Raw genomic sequence first — 11,303 nt, forward strand, 5'->3', positions numbered from 1 at the left:
TTATGAGCTCATTAACTCACCAGAGTAGGCACCAGCACAGGGAATGAAAAGAAGATATTGGAAACCTATGGCCTGGTGGTTGTGGGAAAGGATAGTTAGTTGTAAAAAAAAGCAATTTGCAGAAGGTACATGTGTGAGGAAAATCTCCGGAAGGATACACACCAAATGTCAACACTAACTCTCCCAGAGAATGACTGTTCGTTTACACAGTCTGCTCTGCTTGAGTGTTCTAAAGCAAGCAGGGATTGCTTTCATGGTTATAAAAACTCTTAAAATAGATTATTATAAAGTAGTCAATATAAAATATTCTTATAAAATACATGTTAGACGTAGAGATATATTTCTGCATTAAAAAGCTTATTTCTGTGTAATAGAACTACGAGGTAATTATTTTCTTCTTTGTATCCTCCAAATTTTCTACTTTCATAATCTGGGAAAAAATAATAAACATTAATGAAAAATTTTAAGATAAATTTTGTATCTTAAATCATCTCTCACCCTCATCCTCTAACTCCTATATTTAACTGAAACAGAAAATTCCTATTTGCCTTCCCCACCCCGATTTCCATATCCCATTCCCCGCTACAGTATTTCCTCTCTCACATCTCCCTGTCATGACAGCATCTGTTGACATGGCCAGTAAGTGACAACATGTCAAACAGAATCCCAGCATTAAGACATGCTCAGAAGTAATCCCTAAAGGAAGCTGGTTCCTAAATGTCACGTTTATCAAGCTCCCTTTTTGCCCCAATTGTCCACACCCACAATGTTCAGAAGAACTGAGACTCAAAGCAAAGGTCCTGGTGAAGATGACTGCAGAACATTTAGGTAGGCCGGGCACGGTGGCTCATGCCTATAATCCCAACCCTGAGGGAGACCAGCGTGGGCAGATCACCTGAGGTCAGGAGTTCAAGACTGGCCTGGCCAACGTGGTGAAACCCCGTCTCTACTAAAAATACAAAAATCAGCCAGGTGTGATGGCAGACGCCTATAGTCCCAGCTACTCGGGAGGCTGACACAGGAGAATCACTCGAACCCTGGAGGCAGAGGTTGCAGTGAGCCAAGATCATACCACTGGACTCTAGCCTGGGTGACACAGCAAGACTCTGTCTCAAAAAAAAAAAAAAAAAGAACATTGAGGTAAAGTATAAAGCCCCCAAAGAAGTCCTATTTTATGATATTTTCCAGTCTGGGCTGAGGGGAACTTCAAATGTCTTTTTCTAGAGCATATTCTGGGTAAAGAGTGTGTGGCAAATCAGCTGAACTCTAGATAATGTGGCTGAATGATGTGCTACCCTCACTCACGAAACCTCTTACTGGGGTGTAATCATTGTGTGAACTAGAATGGCCCATAGGGTGCCCAGGTATTTGGTTCAATGTTATTCTGGGTGTGTCTGTCAGGCTGTTTCTGGAAGAGATGAGCATTTGAATGGGTAGACTGAGGAAAGCAGATGGCCCTCCCCAGTGTGGGTGGGCACCATTCAATCCACTGAGGGCCTGAACAGAACAAAAGGCAGAGGAACAGATAATTTGCCTGTCTGCCTACTTGAGCTGAGCCCTCCATCTTCTGCCAGCCTGGGCAAGGGCAGCTTCAACTTTGTCCCTTGCATCACAAAGGCCAGGAAATAACAACACAGGGATGGCAGCAAGGGTTGTTAGAACTGAGTGGGGGCTTGCAGCCGGTCACAACCCTTCCAAAGACCCAGAACGGCAAGGAAAAGAACCGAAGCTTCCCCACACCCATGCCTTCCCCACACCTAGCATCCAGGAAGGGAAGAATGCAGAACAGTAGGCAAGGGTCTGGCATTTAGGGGCCATTGAGTTGTCTGTGGAGGACCACAGACACCACAGACAGTGCCGGTGAGGACCCAGTGACATAACCGGGGCAGGAGGCTGAGGTAGGACCAAGACCACAGGAGAGCCAGGAAGGCTGCCGCAGTGGCATTTGTGAAAGCTCTGCCCCAGCTCAGCAGCCACCCCTAGAGTGCCTGGCCTTCAAGATGAATATGATTGAAGTCACTGATTTTATTTCAAATGTTAGTGACCAGATCGCATTTTCCTGTATCACACAAATGAAGGCTAGAGATCAGAAATTAAATAATAGAAAACAGAAAATTACATTCCTTGTACACCCAAGTCTATAGAAATGTGTGCCACTCTAGAGAGAACGGATGAGAAAGTATCCTCCCCTTGCCACTGGAAGCACCCAAGGCCCTGCCATAGGTGACAGCCCCTGAGGGGTGGGCTCTGAGGGTCCCATCTTGCCTCTGCCTCATCAGTTGCGAAGTCACCCAAAGCAACCAACAAGGTCTTGCTGGTGCCACCCCACAGTCTGGGGCACCTGGGACCTTATGACATGCCATTGCTGTCCGCCATTCAGTGTGCAGGGCCCTAATCTGTTTTCTGGCTCTCTTGGGACCTCACTGGTTTTTTCACCCTGCAGGTAGAACACAGCCTGGCTGTGATGTGGAATGTGACAAGGTAACCATGATGAGAGTTAGGCCCAGCAGCAGTCACTGTCCTGGCAGGAGCAAAAAGGACCAGATCTGAGTCACCCCCTTCCTTGTTCCGGCTGGGCAGGGCCCTGGCCCCGTTCCTCGAGGTCCACCTCTTCAGCCTGCACTCTCTCAGGGGAAGGAAGCCTCCAACTCCCCTTTCCAGCCCCTTCTTGACAAAACTCACACAATTAACCCCAGGAGGCTTCCCCCGGCCTCCCAGGCACCAGTCTCCAGCACTCCTCCTGCCGTTTCTCCTCTTCTTTAACCCCTTACCTCTAGGGCGGACCCACTGTGAGTCAGTGCTTCTGAAGCCTCCTGGATGTGCGGGTGACTCTGGCCCCCTGCTGCCATCTCCATGCTCACAATGACACACAAGCCTGGGCAGGTGCTCCCACACTGGGAGACACCGTGGCAGGAGTTCTCCCATTCTCGCTGAGGAGGGAGGGGGGTATTTTTTCCCCAAAGGATTGAGAAATGACCAGATGGGCAGAGCTCTGGAGGGGCTGCCATGGGTTCCAAGGTCTTTGGGTGAGCACCTTCTCGGACTGTGAGAGGCAGGAGCAGGAGGTCCTGGGGAAGATATTCCAAGCTCAGCCTGGCTCCCGGCCCTATTACTGGCATTTAAGCCAGAAGAGGACTCCCAGGGAGGGTGTGCACTAACTCCCCAAGGACAGGTGTGTGACCTTCTCTGAACCCCACTTTCCTTGACTGTCAGAAGGGACACAGGCACTTTCAAGGGCTTTGGTGAATTGCGTAGGTGGCCCCAATAAATGGTAGCTGTTCCTATTTCCTCTCCCCAGCACCAGCTGTAATTCTCCATATCTTTTTCACAGCATCCTTAAAAAGACAGCTAATGCAGCAGGGCGTTAGGCTGAATACGTAGCATTTTACATATGCCCATCCCCCCACAAGACTGCGTTTAACAAAACTGCACATAACTCTTTATTTCCCTTAAAATAACACAGGAGCCAGGTGCAGTAGCTCACGCCTATAATCCCAGCACTTTGAGAGGCCAGTTCAGGAAGACAGCTTTGAGGCAGGAGAATAGGGTCTGGAGGCAGGGAACCTATAGCCAATTTGTGCTGAATTCCTAGAATGGAATCAAAACGAAAACTCCGTATCTCCACACCCAAGTAACAAAAGGATCAAAGGCTACTCTCTTTGCAAACCCACCCACTTTTCTGCCTTGCAGATGAAACATGAAAGTATCTCTGATTGGTCCCCTCCTGCAACCAGTCAGACTGGTTGCAGGCCAAGTCTTTATGTGTAACTTTGTAATTTCACTTCAGCCTCTGATTGGTCACCTTCCACAACTAATCAAACTGGTTGCAGGCCACTACTTCATTTACATAGGTGTTAACCAAGTAACAAATGGGAAACCTCTAGAGGGCATTTAAACCCCAGAAAACTCTGTAACCAGCACTCTTGAGCCACTTACACAAGTCTGCTCCCACTCTGTGGAGTGTACTTTTGTTTCAATAAATTTGTGCTTCTGTTGCTTCATTCTTTTATTGATTTCTGCATTTATTTTTGTCCAATTCTTTATTCAAAATGCCAAGAATCTGGAGGACTCATAGTCAAGACCCTCCACCAGTAACAGCTTGAGGCCAGGATTTCAAGACCAGCCCAAGCAACACAGCAAGATCCCATCTCTACAAAAAAAAAAAAAAAATACAAAAATTAGCTGGGTATGGTGGTGCACGTCTGTAGTCCCAGTTACTCGAGAGGGTCCTTCGAGCCCTGGAGTTCAAGGCTACAGTGAACTACAATCACACTATTGTACTCCAACCTGGGCAACAGAGTGAGACCATGTCTCAAAATAAATGAATAAATAAAAATGACATAGGAAATATGTTGTAGCAGGACAAGCCACAGACAAAAACCCCTCAGACACTGAGTTGTGAAAGGAAAAGGCTTTATTCGGCTGGGTGCATCGGCAGACTCACATCTCCAAAAACCGAGCTCCCTGAGTGAGCAACTCCTGTCCCTTTTAAGGGCTTACAACTCTAAGGGAGTCCGCGTGAGAGGGTCATGTGACTGACTGAGCAAGCAGTGGGTACGTGACTGGGGGCTGCACGCACCGGTAATGAGAATGGAACAGAATAGGACAGGGATTTTCATGATGCTTTTCCACACAATGTCTGAAATCTATAGATAACACAAGCAGCTAGGTCAAGGGTTGATCTTTAACTACCACAGCGAGGTGCTAGACTGTCTGCCTATGGATTCCATTTCTGCCTTTTAGTTTTTACTTCTTCTTTCTCTGGAGGCAGAAATTGGGCATAAGACAATATGAGGGGTGGTCTCCTCCCTTAATGTAAGGAAATTTTTGTAGAGATCTACTTCAAAAGTTGTGTAATTTATTGACCCTGCTAGGTATCAGGAATTGTGTATGTGCTTTACAGACATAATCTTACAACTCTGAGAGTGGATATTATTTTACAAATGAGGACAAAGAGTCATTCAGATACTATCACCTCTGTTTTATACATGAGTAAACTGAGATGCCAGGAAGTTAGGTCATTAATAACAACAGGTAATACTAAGTATTAACTATTCTGTTTACAAATATGAAATAAAAATATAAATGTGTGTGTGTGCACACATGATTGCCGGGCACATACTAAGTATTAAACACATCTTCATGACTTAATACTATAAGGAGTTTGCACTTAATCATCCCAACAACTCTGTGAAGAAGGTATTTTTATTATCTACATTTTACACATGAGGAAATCAGGTCATAGAGAGGTTAAACAAATTGCCTTGGTCACATAGTTCCTAAGTGGTGGAAAAGAGATTTGAATTCAAGCAGGCCAAATCTCAACTACTTCAATATTCTGCTGTCTCACAGCTGGTAAGTGGTAGAGGTAGAATGTGAAACTGTATCTGACTCCAAAGCCCACATTCTTGACCCACTTTGATATTAATAATTTGTGAGGATCATAATTCATTTACTCAAAGAAAGCTCACACAGCCTCTGTGTTCTGGTGGGGACTGAGTCCACACTGACCCCCTGAGACTCTCTGGACTGTGCCTTATTCATAAGCCTGTAGGTAGCAATGCTGTGACAGGCAGCCAGACAAAATAAGCTAGACAGTTAGGATTCCATGAATAATAATATCCATGCCCTTCAGACTCTAGAGTAATGCTGCTCTCAAAATTCAGATATTGTAGTTTCTAATGCAATTCTAATTTGTTCTCCAAATAAATGTGAACTCTCCCTCCTCCACACCCTCAGAGCATTTATTGGACTTTCTCATGGAATTTTCCATATTCTGGTTACTGGAGGACTACTCTTCTCACCCCTTCTAGAACTAATGCCTTGAGAATTGTATGGCTAAAAGATGAACTTGGGTGCTGTATAAGAGGCACCTCCAAATAACAATGGCTTAAACATGGTGGAAGTTTGTTTCTCGCTCATATAATGGTACAGCTGCAGAGTGTGGGGCTGGAGGGAGGCTCTGCTCCACAGTGTTACGCAGGGATCAAAGCATCTCCCATCTGTGGCTCTGCTATCTCCAGAGGACTGCCTTCAGCTGTCCACAATGGCTCAATGCCTTATAAGAGGTAAAGGTGGAAAGGAAGGGCAAGCCCCTGCCTTTTAAAGACAGAACCAAGTTAAAAGTTCTGTTATTATAATACCAAAGAAAGGGAGAACAGATAATGAAAGGAAATTAGCCATCTCAAGCGGCCACGCCTTAGGAAATACGTCTAGAATGATGTTATATGCATGCAGACGTTTCTTCATTTAACAAAGATGAATAAAATGCCATTATATTTCAGATCCAATGCAAGGCATTTATAAACAACGGATGAATAAATGAATGAGTCCCTTTTTTGGAAAAGCAATCCGGAGGTAAGGCCATGAAAATTTCATGAGGGCAAATAATTTAAAAGATGGACACAAGTAATTTCTTTCCATAGAAGGTTGTGGATACTAACAGATATATTTTAAACTGAACTTTTTGTGGCTTGCTGAAAAATATGGCAAATCAATTATAAAGAAAGTAAACAAACAGCCCTGATTTATCAGGCTATGCTGCCACCAGCAAAATATATTCCAGAGTCTCAGTCCTGAATTTTTACTTTGATGACTTTTTCTGTATTTTATTCTGAAACATATTTTTATTTTTCCCTACACAAAAAACACACACACACACACAAATTGTCACTTGTTGCATTTAGACAAATACATGGGTCCAAAATTGAATTCCTTCTGTGTCTTGTATAAGATAAACACTCAGGGAATTTCATCTGGGAGAGGTGTCAAAGGTCCAATTCCAATTTATTATGATTTCTAAATAATACATAAACCACCACACAAAGCCTTTAATAATAATGTTGGTTGAGCTGCCACTGGAATGCATCACTGTTGTCAGACATAGACATCACCAACTCAGCTTTTCTCATTTCCCAAATTCCATTAAGATTCATCTCCACCATCTTCCCAGATGGTGCCATCACCCTCTCCACCTCTTCCCACCATAAAAAAAAGTCCAACAAATGTTTTGCACTTAGCATTTTAACTAAAATGCAATAGTAACATGAATAGTAATACTAAAGCATAAAATTTTTAAATTCAAATGTTAAGAGATGGCGAAAGTTTTGCACTGAATTCAAGTGAAGTTGTATTTAATTAGAGTAAGGTTTTCAGAACTTAGGCTTTAGGTTTCAAAGAGGCAGAGGTAGGTCTTGGGAATTTATATTTGCTTCCCCCATGCTGTTAACTTGTGATGTTTTTCTCTACATTCATTGCTCCTGAGAACTCTGATTTAATTTCTCGTTTCCCTCCTTGGCACACAGATCTGCTATATTTACACAATGCTATTTCCCAGAGAACAGCTGCTATGCCCAGTCCAACAGCTTTCTTTCCTCCAAATGCACTGGGCTTAATAAAAAGGAGTAATTCCTAGGTAGCAGTAAATTCCTTAATAAAAAGGAATAATTCCTAAGCAGTAAGACTTCCCCATCTAGGGGAAACGAAGCATTGTCCCTCAGAAAGAATTTTGCAATCCTCATTTTATGTAACGGAATTCAATACATATTTATTTAGCTATTGCAGAGAAAGTACTTAGCAGTTGGTCTGGCATATAGTTACTATTTGCTTAAAACTTACTATTATTGGCCGGGCGCGGTGGCTCAAGCCTGTAATCCCAGCACTTTGGGAGGCCAAAGTGAGACGGGCGGATCACGAGGTCAGGAGATCGAGACCATCCTGGCTAACATGGTGAAATCCCGTCTCTACTAAAAAATACAAAAAACTAGCCAGGCGAGGTGGCGGGCGCCTGTAGTCCCAGCTACTTGGGAGGCTGAGGCAGGAGAATGGCGTGAACCCGGGAGGCGGAGCTTGCAGTGAGCTGAGATCTGGCCACTGCACTCCAGCCTGGGCGACAGAGCGAGACTCTGTCTCAAAAAAAAAAAAAAAAAAAAAACTTACTATTATTAAGGCAAAATTCTAAGTCCACTGAGGCACACTGCAACTCATCGGTTTATTAAAAATACTCATAGATCATTAACTATCCATTTATTCATTAACAAATATTTATGGAGCAAGTACTAAGTGCTAGACATCATTCTGTTTCCAAAACAAACATGGCCCCTACTTTCATGGATCTTCCAAGCTAGTGGGAAAGGCAGACAACCAAACAATAGCGCAAATGAATGTAAAACTAATTGTCAAATTGGAAAAGTGTTACAACTCGTATAAAGCCTGCATCTCTGTGGTTCAGTTTCCTAGCACGGTCACAGTCAAAGAAATACAATCTACCAAATAAAACTACTTTCAGTAGGGTTCAGATCTCTGTCAGTCATGAAAAACAAGTCAAGACTGAGAAACGGTCACAGATCAGGAGACTGGGGAGATGTGAAAACTAAATATAATGCACCGCCCTGGATTGGAACAGGAAGAAGATATGAATAGAAAAACTGGTAAAACCAAATAAAATGTGGAGTTGGATTAATGAACTATATAGTTTGGTTAATGAAACTAATCAAAGTCAGTTTCTCTGTTTTGACAAATGTGACATGATAATGTAAGATGTTAACAATGGTATAAATTGGGTAAGGGACATATGGAAATCCTCTCTACTATCTTTGCAACCTTTCTGTAGATCTAAAATTATTTCAAAATAAGAAATTTTTTTTGAATTTTTTTTTGAGACAGAGTTTCGCTCTTGTTGCCCCAGGCTGGAGTGCAGTGACGCAATCTCAGCTGCCTCCCGAGTTCAAGCGATTCTCCTGCCTCAGCCTCCCAAGTAGCTGAGATCACAGTTGCCTACCACCACGCCCGGCTATTTTTCTGTATTTTTAGTAGAGACGAGGTTTCACCTTGTTGGCCAGACTGGTCTCGAACTCCTGACCTCAGGTGATCCACCTGCCTCGGCCTCCCAAAGTGCTGGGATTACAGGCATGAGCCACTGTGCCTGGCCTAGAAATTAATAAATAAATATATATATATATATTTAAAGCTCATATCTTTATTTGAGTTCTCAAAAATTCATAATGGTAAATAACCATAGGCCATAGTAACACTTATAAAAGTCTCTGTGATTTCTCTCTTAGGTTAGTTATCTATGGCTTTGTAATAAATTAACCCCAAACTTAGCAGTTTGAAACAACAAACATTTACTCTCTCAGTTAATATTATCCCACAGTTTCTGATTATCATAAATCTGGGAATGCCTCAGCTTAAAGAATCTTCAAGGCTCAGCTGGGACTGGAGAACCCAACACAAAGCTCACTCATCTGGTTGTTGGCAGCCTCAGTTTCTTGCTGGTCATCGGCTGGAGGCTTCAGTTCTTCACCCTGTGACCTTCTCACATATAGCAGCCATCAGGCTGCTGACAGACATGGCTGCTGGCTTTCCCCAAAGTAAGTGATCTGACAGAGCAAGAACACACGTGCAACACGGAAGCCACAGTCCTTTCACAGCCTAATCTCAGAAGTGGCAGAAACCATCATTTTGCCACTCATTAGAGGCAAGACACTATGTACAGCCTTACACACAAGCAAAGAGAAATTAAGCTCTGCCTCTTTAAGGAAGCAAAAAGAAAGAATTTGGGGTTTTTTGTTGTTGTTTTGGTTTTGTTTTCTGGGGTTTGGTTTTGTTTTTTTCAGAAGGAGTCTAGCTCTGTCACCCAGGCTAGGGTGCAGTGGTGCAATCTTGGCTCACTGCAACCTCTGCGTCCTGAGTTCAAGCAATTCTCATGCCTTGACCTCCAGAGTAGCTGGAATTACAGGCGCATGCCACCACACCTGGCTAATTTTTTTGTATTTTTAGTAGAGACAGAGTTTCGCCATGTTGGCCAGGCTGGTCTCGAACTCCTGACCTCAGGTGATCTGCCGGTCTCAGCCTCCCAAAGTGCTGGGATTATGGGCATGAGCCACTGCACCTGGCCAAATAATTTGTTTTTAAAACTGCCACACCTCTACTCCCTCCAGTACTCCCACCAAAATCACACAAAAGGTACAAAAACTAGCATAAAGTCACAAAGACAAGGAAATCTGAGAAGCCAGCAGCAACAAAAATCCAGAACTGGGAAATCAGGAAACTGAATCACACTCAGAAGATACAAGGAAGCCTAATTGTGAGCCAACAGTGGGGAAGCCAGGAGGCCACACAACCTGCACCTCAGAATCTCAGGACGTCACGCCAATGAGCAGCACCGGGTACTGCTGGGAATGGAGTGAAGGAGTAAGCTGACAATTCTAGGACTGGTTGGGAGTCTATTTAAGAAGTAGTTTTACACTGGCTTCGGCAGCACATATACTAAAATGGGAACAATACAGAGAAGATTAGCACGGCCCCGACGCAAGGATGACACGCAAATTTATGAAGCATTCCATATTTTTTTCCTCCAATCAACATTGCAAGTGAAGTAAAGTCTGTTGAAGTGCACCATGAAGCTCTGAGTGAAGCTCTTCCTGGGGACAAGGCGGGCCTCAATGTCAAGAATGTGTCTGTCAAAGATATTTGTCGTGGCAACGTTGCTGGTGACCGCAAAAATGATCCACCAGTGGACGCAGCCAGTTTCACTGCTCAGGTGATTATCCCGAGCCACCCAGGCCAAATTGGTGCAGGCTATGCCCCTATACTGGATTGTCACACAGCTCACGTTGCATGCAAGTTTGCTGAGCTGAAGGAAAAGATTGATCGTTGTTCTGGTAAGAAGCTGGAAGATGGCCCTAAATGCTTGAAGTCTGGTGATGCTGCCATTGTTGATATGGTTCCTGATGAGCCCATGTGTGTTGAGAGCTTCTCAGACTATCCTCCTTCGGGTTATTTTGCTGTTTGTGATGTGAGACAGACAGTTGTCATGGGTGTCATCAAAGCAATGAACAAGAAGGCTGCTGGAGGTGTCAAGGTCACCAAGTCTGCCCAGAAAGCTCAGAGGGCCAAATGAATATTATCCCTAATACCTGCCACCCCAATCCTAATCTGTGGTGGAAGAACAGTCTCAGAACTGTTTGTTTCAATTGGCCATTTAAGTTTAATTACTATTAAATTAGTAAAACCATTTTACTAATAATGGTTAATGATAACAATGCACCATAAATCCCTCAGAAAGAAAGGACAACGTTTTATGGACCACTGCTTTTTTTTTTTTTTTCCCACATGTAGCAGGTTTAAGTTATTAGTTTTTAAAATCAGTACTTTTTAATGGAAACTTGACCAAAACATCTGTCACAGAATTTTGAGGCCCATTAAAACAATGACTTAATGAGGGAAAAAAACAAAAAACAAAAACGTACTTTTAGCATAAGTCCCTGCTTCTTAGGTATAGGCTGGACCTAGTGACTTCC

At 43.5% G+C, this 11,303-nt stretch overlaps 1 pseudogene; it reads left to right on the forward strand.

Moving 5' to 3' along the window:
• Window positions 1-1,639: 1,639 nt before the first annotated feature.
• Window positions 1,640-10,903, forward strand: LOC105503408 (annotated as a pseudogene).
• Window positions 10,904-11,303: the final 400 nt, after the last annotated feature.

This window comes from Colobus angolensis, unplaced genomic scaffold (assembly GCF_000951035.1).
Source record: "Colobus angolensis palliatus isolate OR3802 unplaced genomic scaffold, Cang.pa_1.0 Scaffold85, whole genome shotgun sequence".
Classification (NCBI taxonomy): domain Eukaryota; kingdom Metazoa; phylum Chordata; class Mammalia; order Primates; family Cercopithecidae; genus Colobus; species Colobus angolensis.